Source organism: Moschus berezovskii, chromosome 24 (assembly GCF_049115385.1).
Source record: "Moschus berezovskii isolate FMDL1 chromosome 24, NW_MosBer_1.0, whole genome shotgun sequence".
Lineage (NCBI taxonomy): Eukaryota > Metazoa > Chordata > Mammalia > Artiodactyla > Moschidae > Moschus > Moschus berezovskii.
Genome location: NC_142483.1, coordinates 46,318,172 through 46,331,071, shown reverse-complemented (window position 1 = coordinate 46,331,071; position 12,900 = coordinate 46,318,172).

Below are 12,900 nucleotides of genomic sequence, written 5' to 3'. Positions count from 1 at the left end.
CCGAAGAATGCAGCACAACCAAGTAGCATTCGGGTTTATCCATCAGTCCCCTATGAGTTTGTTCAACATGGGTCAGTTTCCCTATTTGTTCCCATAGATTAGTAACTGCCGGCACTGGACATAAGCTGGGATTTTCTGTTTTAAACCTTTTGCTCCTCCTAGGGCTGGGCTCAGGTGCAAGGTTACACATAGCTCTGAACATATCAGAAGGAACACAAGGGCCATTCTTTTAGATGAAGCATTCCCATGAGGCAAGCCGAGAGACATCCTCCCCTATCCTTTCTCATTTCACCCTGTCCGCATCATCATTCCTCTCCAAGGAGTCTGAAAGAATGGTCTGTGCCCAGGCCAGTCAGGATCTGTTTTCCAAGAGGTACCCTGGGACCACAGTGGGGACACGCAGTCACAGTCGTCATCTGATGGCACCCAACAACGACTGTGATAAGAAGCCACTGTCTCCAAGTCTTGTTCCCCATCCTGTAGGGCAGGAGCCTGAGGCATCTCAGCTAGAGCTGCTCTGCAGATGAAGGCACCAGGCAAACTGACCCGCCACCTTGGCTAGTGACACCTGCTTTGCTTCCGCCATAATCAGCGCATCAGAAGAGCCGCCTCAGGCAGGTGCCCAGAACTGGGGGGGAAATTCCCTCAAAGAGGAGCGCCCTCTGACCAGCCAATACCGTATCTCCCTCCACTCATCTTCAAAGCTGCCTTTCTCAGCACAAATCCATGAGCTGGCAGGTGAGTTTGACCATCTGTCACTAGGGATTTTGATTCCCTTCCATCAGTTCCCCCAAAGCCTTACTCAGTGATTTCAATCTTAAAAAGCATTTGAATGTCCATCCATGCATTAATTCCTTGGGCACTGAATTGCCTGATATTACAAGGCACAAGGTGAAGCCGGTGGGCGGGGGACAGAGGAGAAAGCTGTGCTGCCCACCAGAGGCTTTGGGGCTGCTAGAGGGCAGAGGACATTGAAGAAGCCCGTGCGAGGAGACAGGAGGGGCTCTGATGGTTGTAGCCGAGTGTCTATGTGTCTGAGGATTGGATGGATGTCCTCCACTCCGTGTGCCCCTCCTCCCTCCGTTCCCTTCCACTTCTCTCTGTCCCCATCTCCCTTCTTATTTCCTCTTCCCTTCCCCTCTGTCACCCATCGACAACCTGTACCCTTGCTCCAATCTTCCCTCCATTCACATGCAAAATTTTGTCCCTCCTCCGATTCTCTTTTCTCACCCCACCCCCATCTTTCCCACACATCAGCCAGTCTCTCCAAACCAAAGGAAATTCTCCCCAGTCAGGGCAAGGAGGAAGCATCCATCCCCCAAAACACAAGGAACAGAAGCAGCGTGGAGAACCGGAATCATGTCAGACCTCTCCCAGGGGAGAGAAAAAGGCCACAGATGATAACAAAAATGTTGCTTGCTGCCATGACAACCGTAGCCATTCAGCCACAGTACCAAGGGTGTGGAGGCAACAAAATCAATTGCATGTTTATTTCCCCAGCACAACCAGGCTCTCTACGCAGAAGGAAGCTAAGAAGGAGATGTCTTCGGTCCTCTGCCCATCACCTGCCAGAGAACCAGGATACTTGGTGGCAGCTGGCCTACCTTTCCCCAAACAGCCACCTGTTCTGAGCCTGACTCTTCACTTGTATCAGCCAGCTTCCAGAGTGTTCCATGTGCCCAGGTGAGGAGGCTCAATCCCAGGCTGGCGTGAGTGGCCCTCATCTTGGGCACAGGCAGAGCCATAGCCAGCATCGATGGGGTGGCTGCAGGACCCAGAAGGCTCAGTGCAAACAAGATTATGTCTGTGGACGGGAATGTGGGAGGTGGAGCCTCACCTAACAAAACAGGAAGCAGCATCTTTATTAAGAATAAAACCTAAACCCAACAATGAGAAACAGAGTAATCAATAGGGGCCCTGTCCCTGGCCTCAGCCCACATCACACAACTGAAGATTTAAAGGGCCAGTTAAGAAAAGGCTGTGAGGGGATCACTTAGCATTTCTGTCCCAGTGAAAATGTTAGTTGCTCAGTTGTGTCTGACTTGTTGAGAACCTATGGACTGTAGCCCGCCAGGCTCCTCTATCCTTGGGATCCTCCAGGCAAGAATACTGGAGTGGGTTGCCATTCCCTACTCCAGGGGATCTTCCCAACCCAGGGATGGAACCTGGGTCTCCCGCACTGTGGGCAGATTCTTCACTGTCTGAGCCACCAGGGAAGCCCCTTTCTGTTCCGAGTCTTTAATAAATATGGACACAAACGTCCTCAAGCTGTATTGTGAGCTGGGCCGGCCACAGAGTCAGAGGCAGACTGCTTCTTGGGGGTGGTGACTGCCCTTTCCAGAGAAGCTGCCACCTGCTCTGAGAGCATTGTCAGGTGCCAGCAGCACCCAAGAGCCCTGGGCCTCTGATCTCCAGTGGCTTCTGCACTGTCAGGAGAGAGGAGGCTGAAGCCCCCTGGGCACTCTCCGCATACTCTATTCCTCCCCATAACCCTAGGGATCATGTGGCTTTCAAGGGTCTCTGCACTGAAATAATATTGCCAAGTACCAGACATCTCAAATTGTGTGAGATATTAGCAGAAGTATAACAATACTGCCTGCCATTAGGAAACTCCTTTAAGAGAAGCCATGTGTGCTGGACATTGGGGAAGGTGGAACGAGGTGGTAGAGATGGATCACACTGCCGCTGCCCATCCTATTAAATATGTCATGGGTTCAGAGCCACATGGGCGTTTGTGAATCCCGTTCCTCTACTGGCTAAATGGAGCTCGATTTGTGTGTGGATCAAAGAAAAGCTACTTATCCCTACTGGATATCTCCTTCTAATTCACCAGCATTGTTCAGCAGGGAAAGGTGAAACAAAGGCCGAATTCATTCACAGACAGGAGCTTCAGAGCCCAAACATCAAGGAGATTGCTCAAAACTTCAAACAAAACAGCTCTGACCTAAGTTTTCCCACATTTTATATTTTCAAAAATCATGAAAAGGATGAACTATCCAAAACGAACAAATTTCACTTTAATTTCTGTTTAAATGCCTCAAAGCAAAAAAAAAAAAAAATTCCAGAGTTCTGTCTCTTTTCCCCCTGCTGCCAGCTGGGCTGGGAGCCCCTTGCATTCTCATCTTTTCCCACCTTGTGGTGAAGGTCTACCTTCCAAACAGGTGAGGGCTGAGACTAATCAATATGACAGCTGCTCAGGGCTTCAGCATAAGAGAAGTTGAACGTTTATAGCCAAACGTCTTAAATTTACCACACCCCCTACATGGGTCCAGAAACAAGCAAAACAAAAATTGGCTTTAAAACCAATGCCACCAGGAAACAGTTTCTTTAGAATTTATACATACACCTACCATATGTTCTATCCCTAGGTACTTATCCAAGAAAAAAGAAAACACATGTCCATATAAAGACGCGTACATAAATGTTCCTAACAGCTTTATGTGTGATAGCCACAATGGAAGCAGTCCAAATGCCCATCAGTAATGAGTAGATGAATGTGGTATAAATGAATAGCCTGAATAAATGAACGTGGTACAAATGAATAGCCAAACAGATGGTGGTATATCCATACATTGGAATATTACTTGGTAACGAACAAGGAGAGTCTAGTGATATAAACAACCAGAGGCACGAGTCAAAATAATTATGCTGATTGAATGAAGCCAGACCAAAAGGAATTTATATAAAACTTTAGAAAATGAAAACTAATCTATTGTAACTAAAAGCAGATCAGTGGTTGCCTGGGAGGAAAGGTCCGGGGAACCAGAAGGACAGATTGTAAAACAGGTGATGGATATATTTGTTGTCTTCAATGTGGTGATGGTTTCATGCGTCAAGACTTGCCCATTTTACACTTTAAATGTATGCAATTTATTGTACCAATTATGCTTCAGTAAAGCCATTTAAAAAGTTAAAGAAAACATATGCCATATGAGTCACAGGGATTAGATATATGCCCTTGCCTTAAATAACTAGAAAACCAGAAAAAGTATATGAAACAACCATGTACAACCTTGGACGACAGTCAAGGCAAGACTGTGAAGGGAAGGTAGCAAGGTGCCTTCTGCAATGGCACTAGCTCATTGTCTAGAGAGAACACAAATGAAGCTGATGGGCTTGTGGAATTGAGACAGAGTTCAGAGTTGTTGGAGACCAAGGACATTCACTTTTTCAGGGAAGAGTGCCAGAGAGAAGGGAGTTCTACACACGGAGAAAAATTCCATTGTCTGGTTAGAAACCTTGTCTTTGATCTCTGATCATTGACTGCATGTGAAAAAATTCCTTGAGGCAAGAAAAAGAACCATTTAAAAGGAGCAGATGAGTCAATTTCTGGAGTTTTTACAGGGCTGCAAATCGTTGGCATTCTCACCAGCCAAAGTGCAGATCCTGTATCACATGGGTTGTGTCCTCAGAAGGGTATTGCCTTAATCACAGTGCTAAATTAGTCCTCGACTAAATGTTGTTCTGGACAAAGTTGAAACGCAAGCCCTGAAAAGATTAAACTGTTTCCAAATAACTGTGAGCCAGAGCAAAGTCCAACACTCTCTCCAGGAATCAAACAAAATCTGATACCTAATACTGTAAAGTGCCCATTACCTCGCATCCAATAGAAAATCACCAGGCGTGCCAAACAGCAGGAAAATATGACTTGTAACTGGGAGGAAAAAAATAGAAATATGCCCAGAAATGGCAGAGATGATGAAACTGGCAGGCAAAGACGTTAAAATCGCTGTGATAAATCTTATAAATATATTCTAGGATGTTAAAGGAAACCATGAACTCAATTATGAGAGAAAGAGAAGATATAAAAGCAAACTCAAGTGGAACATCTGGAGGTGGAAAACACAATAGCTGAAAAACAAATTGTGAACAAAAATCATCGTCTCATTGTTAGTGGAACTCACTTTGAGCCTGTCAAGTGATCATTGAATCATCTCTTCCTTGGAGACGCTTCCTTGGCTGGGACAAACTTAGTATTCTGTGTTCTCACAGTGCTTCAACCTCTTCTTCCAAGTACTTGCCATGGTTGGAGTATTTCCGTTATCCATGAGACTGCATTGCACGTCTGTAAGTTCCATGAGAGCAGGAGCATGTTTTTGCTTACCTCATGGGGTCACGAAGAGTTGGACACGACTGAGCGACTGAACGGAACTGAACTGAACTGATGCCAGTGCCTGGACCATTGCCAGGCCTCAAGAAAAGCACTCAATAAATACATTTTGAATGAATGAATGAATGAACTGCTGTCGTCAGCTTTGCAGTGGATTCATCCAGCAGCTCTTATCTAAAAGCATCACCTCTGACTGTTGATCAGCATAGTGACCCTGATTGACCATGAGCTACAATTCTCACATGGCTCCGAGAAATGTGCTGCCTGCAGGCACGGTTTACTATGAACAGATGATTCACTGAGTGACCTGAAGTGAATTGCTTAATGTCTCTGACCTTTGGTTTCCTCAGCTGTTGAAGGAGGTTGTTGAAACAGAACCTGGTCTCTAAGAACCCCCAGCTCTGATGTACCAGGGTGCAGTTATGATCCAGTCTCCAAAAACACTCCTCCCCCCTGCAGGGTCCTCAACCTCCTTTTCCCTATGCCCTTGAATGTGCTCTCTCTGCCTTGAATCATGGCTTCTGTGTAACCACCATGCAGAGAATAGTGTGTGATTTCTGAAGCCAAGTCATAAAGGGCACTGTGGCTTCTGCTTTGGCCTCTTGGATCTCCAGCCACCACAGCAGAACACTCAATCAGCCCTTGGGGAGAGGTCCTCATGGCGAGGCGCTAAGGCCTCCCGCCAGCGGCCAGGTGAACAAAGCACCCTGGGGCCAGACCCTCCAGCTCCAATCAGATGTTCACTTGACTGCAGCCCAGCCCACATCTGACCTTCACTTAATGGGAGATCAGAACTGGAGCCACCCAGGCAGACTACTCTTGAATTCCTGACCCACAGGACCTGTCAGTCAGTTCAGTTCAGTTTAGTCACTCAGTCATGTTCAACTCTTTGCGACCCCATGGACTGCAGCACTCCAGGCTTCCCTGCCCATCACCAACTCCTGGAGCTTGCTCAAACTCATGTCCATTGAGTCAGTGAGAGGTACTAATTGTTGACGCTGGGTTTTTTTAACTCGTGGCCATAAATTGATAAAGATACCAACAACGCAGCAGAAAAAAATGGGCAAAAGATTTGACCAAGCCCTTCCCCCAAAAAGATAACCACCCTGGAGCAGCAAATGGCAACCCACTCCAGTATTCTTGCCTGGGAAATCCCATGGACAGAGGATCCTGGGGAACTACAGTCCATGGAGTCACAAAGAGTCGGATACAACTTAGTGACTAAACAACAGCAACATGGACTTGTCAGTTTCTGTTATGTAAGTGCTGTAAGAAGCTAAAGAATTAAAAGCATTATTTGTGATCTAAAAAAAAAAAAGATAACCAAATGGGAATAAGTATATGAAATGGTGCCCCAACTTCACCACCCACGAGAAAAAGGCAAGGCAGAACCACAATGGCTAATATCAAAACCCTGACAACGTGTACTGTTTTAAACCGCTAAGTTTTGGGGTAATGTATCATGCAGCAGTAGGGAGCTAGTACACTGGGAGTGGAAGCTGTCCCTCCTTCACTCTCATTCCCCCTGCTGTGGAGAAAAACGCTGAGTCTCCAAAACAGACATCTTCCCCAATTTGGAGACCAAGTTGGGGGCTTGGAATCTTGATCAAAAATCTCCAGGAATACACAAGCCCCTCTTTCCTTCATTGGCCCCAGCGGGTCTGAGGCCACCCCGTCTCTACTACATTCTCCCCACTCTTTTCCTTCTTTTTTTCACCAGCAATTTTTCACTCAGTTTCAACTGTTTCACTCCCATTCTGCTTCTGATTTTCTAGGTGACCTTGGGATACAGGTCCTGCTCTGCTGAATGACTTTTCCAAGTTCCATAATCAGCTTTGAATATCCGCAGAGTCCCTGTGGGCACACAGCAAGTGTTGAACAAGTATTATTTACTGCCTTGGTCTGGGTCCTCTGGAAAGCTGACCCTGAGCAAGGACTGAGGTTCTAATGATTTGATCGGAAGGTACAAGTCTAGGGGGATGGAGGTGAGGGAAACAAAAAATGGGACAAAAAGCAGTGCAGTGCCGTGTAACACGTTGCTGTGGTGGTTGTGTTTCACTGTGAGTTCCCTCTGAGCTCCTAGGGGACACCAGGGTTACTCATCCCAGAGCTTGTCCAGAAAGGCTGCAAGAAGGAATCATGCTCCAGGGTCATTTATGGGAGAATGGAAGGTGGAGGACTGTGTCTGCCCTGCTTCTGCTTCCACCTCCCAGGTTGACATTCACCCCCAAGGGGATTTAGCTCCGTAGCATTCTCCAGCCCCTGACGACTGCCCAGGAAGCCAGACTCCCTGCCTTGTGGTGAGGAATTTAATCTGCGTTCAAAGGTGGAGGGTATCCAGGGGCAAGTGGGACATCAGGTGAGAGAGGGAACAGTCACTGAGGAACCTGTGAAGACGTACAGGACGCGTGTCACATACACTTACCTTCTTGGCCCCGATTCTGGTTCCTTAGGTGCTGGCTTGTCAGCACAGCTGTAGGAAGGCCTGGCTTCTTGTTGTGACTGCATCGGTTCGTCCAGTGTGTGATGTGGGTGGAGATAGAGTGAGGCTGCATATTAATGGGAGCTGACCCTTGCAGGCTTCAAGACAGATGGACACACTCAAATCCTAGCGCTCTAAAATGCAGGACTTTCTGCAGCCAGCTGGAGGGAAGATCTTATCTCTCTGCCGAGTGGGGTCTCTAAAACAGTAACACCCACTGGCTTAGAAAATGCAATTTAATGGAGTAGAACTGGAGTTTTTGAGCAGTCACTGGGCTGTTTTAGACAAAATTCAAAGGCCCTAGAGCACTTTTTTTTTTTTTTTTTGCTAGAAAGACAGGTGTTTCCTCACAAGAGTTCTTTAGACTTCTTAGAAGCAACCCCAGGAAGCGGGTTGCAAGCAGTAGGTGGAGGCCTCCATGATCCCTCAGAATCCCAGTGTGCTAAGAGGGCAGTTCAGCTCTCATTAACAGATGAGAATGGATGGTTGGGTGGGTGATGGATGGATGGATGGGTGGATGGGTGGGTGATGGATGGATGGATGGATGGATAGGTGATGGATGGATGGATGGATGGATGGATGGGTGGGTGGGTGATGGATGGATGGATGGATGGATGGGTGGGTGGGTGGGTGATGGATGGATGGAGGGGTGGGTGGGTGATGGATGGATGGATGGTTGGGTGGGTGGGTGATAGATGGATGGATGGATGGATGGGTGGGTGATGGATGGATGGATGGATGGATGGGTGGGTGGGTGATGGATGAATGGATGGATGGATGGTTGGGTGGGTGGTGGATGAATGGATGGATGGATGGTTGGGTGGGTGATGGATAGGTGAGGGATGGATGGATGGGTGGGTGGGTGGGTGATGGATGGATGGGTGGGTGGGTGGGTGGTTGGGTGATGGATGAATGGATGGATGGGTGGGTGGGTGGGTGATGGATGAATGGATGGATGGATGGGTGGATGGGTGGGTGATGGATGGATGGATGGGTGGGTGGGTGGGTGATGGATGGATGGATGGGTGGGTGGGTGGGTGATGGATGGATGGATGGGTGGGTTGGTGGGTGATGGATGAATGGATGGATGGATGGGACGGTGGGTGGGAGGGTGATGGATGGATGGATGGGTGGGTGATGGATGGATGGATGGATGGATGGGTGGGTGGGTGATGGATGGATGGATAGGTGGGTGATGGGTGAATGGATGGGTGGGTGATGGATGAATGTATGGTTGGGTGGGTTGGTGATGGATGGATGGATGGGTGGGTGGGTGATGGATGGATGGATGGATGGTTGGGTGGATGATGGATGGATGGATAGGTGGGTGATGGGTGAATGGATGGGTGGGTGATAGATGAATGGATGGGTGGGTGATGGATGGATGGATGAATGGGTGGGTGGGTGATGGATGGGTGGATGGATGGATGGGTGGGTGGGTGGGTGATGGATGGATGGATGGATGGATTGGTGGATGGGTGATGGATGGATGGATGGGTGGATGGGTGGGTGGGTGGGTGGGCGGATGAACTGATGAGGTTACTGTTCAGTTTTGTAAAAACCCAAGAGGTGTTGTCCAGGCATCTAACACCCTTAAATGCCCATTTCCTAGAGGCAATCAAGGAAGTCACAGCTGTGGGTTTTTACCCTCAGAGTCTCTCCAGCATGCATTTTTCCTGTCCCTGACACAGCCACCCTCTCCGATCCCCCAGCCTTCTGGCTTGTTTTCAGCTCCATGCTGTCTCTTTGCATTAGAGTGACAAGAAGCAGCACAGAGCCGCCGACAGGAGTCTGGAGCTGTAATTTGCACTGACATTCACTGGTGTTATCCACTTAGTGCCTGGTAAGCCAAATAGGAGATTTGTCTGATTTTGATCCCAGGAAGAGAAATGACAGCTCTGCCCTGCTCCTGACTCTCAAAGCCAAGCGCCAGGCCAGTCCCCGGCCTGCGTCCTAGCTGACGACACCCACCTTCATGATGCAGTATTGTTTTCCTTTCCTCCGGCTGCAACTGCCTTTCAGACCTGACATCTGGCAAAACACTGGATGGGAAGCTGTGGCTGGGGGGTGGGGAGAGGCTATGCCATCCTCTCAGCTGCTGACAGTACTGACTACAGGTGGCCGTGGGTCTCAGAGGACCCTCTGGGGAATCTCAGTGCCTCCGGGAAGTCAGGCCCCAGCTGAAAATACCCCAACAGCCCTTCTTCTGCCTCCCCCTCCACCCTTAAACTCTCCTGCTGTAAGAGAAATGAGGCTGAATGAGAGGTTTGTGAGAAGAGCACCAAGGAGTCAGCCTGCGGTGCAGCCCACTACATAATTTACAAAATGAAGACGTGGAGCCCCTCGTTCAGAAAAGCAGGAAAAGTGTCGTCGGAGGTCCTAAAACATAAAGCCTTTTACCTTTCTGTGCTGGTCTCTCTCTGATCTGTCATTGTGATTTTATTTGCGATGTAATGCTGTCCCAAGTATACATACATGCATATTATTTATTAATATTAGCATGATCTTTACCGTTCGTCTTTAGATTACACTGTGACGGTTCTAAATGCACACAGAACTTTTAACTCCGATGCGGCACCACCAAGGTGACGTAGTTAGTATTTCATAAATGCACATGCATCTCTAGTCCATCTCTTCCAGAACAATGGGAATGCTGCATCAGACTCTTATTTTCTTGTTTCACTTCTCCATACACAGACGTTTTACCAATGCTCTCTGCCCTCATCTTGCTGATGAGTAAGGAAAGACTGAAGGGAAAAGAAACTGTGGTTGCCCTTTCTTTCTATGTCCTCATTTTCGGGGTAAACAGTCAATACAGGGAAGCAGTGTGAGAATGTGGCTGAGTTCCTCGGCCTTTCTTAGGGCACAGTCGTCTTCTTTTTGCATTTAAGGCAAGTGGAAGCATGCTTACAGCGGGGAGGTGTGGTCCAAAGCCTCTGTGTGCTTGAACTCACTGGATCCTCTTGACAACCCGACATGACAGGTAAGGTACTTACACTTTTCAGAAAAGAATTGGAGGCACTGGGAGGTTAAATGACTTGCCCAGGGCCTCAGAACCTGCCACTGGCAGAGCTGGGATGCTGGCCTAAGCAGTCTGGCCCTGGAGTCCTAGCCCTGCCCACTAGGCTCACCTGCTGCTCAGGACAAATCAGGAGAAGACCTAGGGGAGTTGTACCCCTCACAATCCCCCTGTGTCTTTATTTGGCTTTATATATCAGGGCTGGGGTGGGCAGAGCGTCTGCCCATTCCAGTGGGAATCCATAAGATCACTTCCTTCAAAAGTTACCTTTGCTTGAGCCCAGATCAAGGGGCTTAACTGACATTTAAAAGATGACGAGGGGGGTGAAGTTCGGCCTTAGAGTCTGCTGGGGCCAAATGAGTTGGGGGAGGGCAGCTGGGGTTCTGAAGAAGCCCCTTCCTCCCAGCTGTTGTTGGGCTTGGGGGTGGGAGAGTTTGCACGGGAACCAGGCGGCGAAGCCCCAGCTTGGTTTTCCTTGTCCTTTAGTGAAAGGTACGCACGTGCACACATGCGTGTGCACACACACACACACACACATACACACACACACGACCCAGCTCTGCCTCCAGGGCACGTTCTTAGACACCACGGTCTCCTTTTCCCCAATGTGACTCAGAAGTGGTTCCCACCCGCCGCCTGGAAAGGCGTTGCCTGCAGGTTCACTGGGTCAAAGGAAAAGCCAGAGCACCAGGCTGCAGACGTCAGCGGGGGCAAGGATGTCCCAGAGGAGGGAAGTGACAACTCCCTGTGGGGCTCGTGTCAGTAGGGGAGGGTGGGGAGGGTGGTGGTTGTGGAGCAGAATGAAGGGTCGGGGAGCTCACACAGGAGGGATGAGCAGGATTCGATGAGCACTTGACCCAAGGTCCCCGGAAGCTGGAGGGAGCCCTGTGATGCCCAGTGGTTTTACAGTGGCCCTAAACGGTTCATCAGCACCCAGCCATCGAATCCTGTTCAGTCATCTTTATGACATCATTACAGCAAAGCTAGTTACCTTTGCCCCAAGTAGCATGTACCCTCAGGTTAGCCATCCAAACAGGGTTATGTCAGATGAGAGCTGAGCCTCCCCGCTGTTAGCATGCAGGTTATGGGACAGAAAGCCCCAGGCCCTCCTACCATGAAGACATCTGTATCTGGTGCATTGATAACAGTTTGAGAGTCCTGCAGACAGACTTCAACGTCCCGTCATTTAGGAACTAAAGACAAAAAGTGCAGTCATCCCTCAGGATCCGTGGGCAGATGGTTCCAGGGCCCCCTGGAACATCAAACTCTGTGGATGCTCAAGTCCCTTCTATACAGTGACATAGAATGAAGGTCCTCCATACCTGAGGCTTCTGCAGCCCCTGAATCCAGGGCGGTGGGACCTGCTGTCCAGAGGACCAATAGTACAGCGTAACTGGATGCTGACTCCTACAGATTGGAGCCTGGACTTAGAGAAGGGACATCAGTGCAAGAAAGCTCTGACTTAAAGTGATGTTTTCATGATTCTCACAGCAGTTTCCACTGTGTTCTTTTTTTTCCCCCAGAAGGCAGAAGGCATTCTCTGCTTTTCTCCATCTTTGCTGTGGTCCGATGCCTTGAGGGGAATCTTACTCTTTCCTCTCCTGTGTCCTTTTTTGAGTTGTAACACTGTTCCTCTCTGGACGTATTGTTTGGAGAACATCAGGCCCGTTATCTGATGCCTGACGCAAATGTCATACAACGTCGTTAATGTCACAGGATTGACAAAAGATGACGAGGAAGAGGGCCCCCGCAGATGGATGGGTGTTACATTTCATCCCCACGCAGGCCATTCTTAACAGCCCAGAGCACACAGCAGCCACTCCGTCAGTGGAAAAGACGCAAGGTTTTCTGTTGTCTCAAACAAGAATTCCCCCAAGGGCTATTGTAGGGTCCTTACTCACTTCTCAGGAAATTTGTTTTTTCTTGGTTCTTTTACCCTCCTCAAAAAATGCTAATAGACCCAGAACTGAGGGACAATAATTGTTGCTCCCTTTCAACAGAAAGGTCAGGGTCCTCTGTTACAAAGCCCAGACAGCTTTTGTGGCCCAGATAAGGCTGATCTCCTCTGAAGAGCAGTGGAAAGTTAATTCATACTCCCCACCCCCGACCGGCTGTCACGTTTGGCCAGCTTGAGTGAGAAAAGGGGACTCATGGGTTTGAGCCTATGAAAACACACAATAATGGGCTCTCACTTTTCTTTTTATAGACAAACAATATAGACCCCCAAATGTCAGTGCTGGATCTTAAAGAGAAGTTCTGTTAAAAAAAAAAAAAAAAAGCTATTTTCTC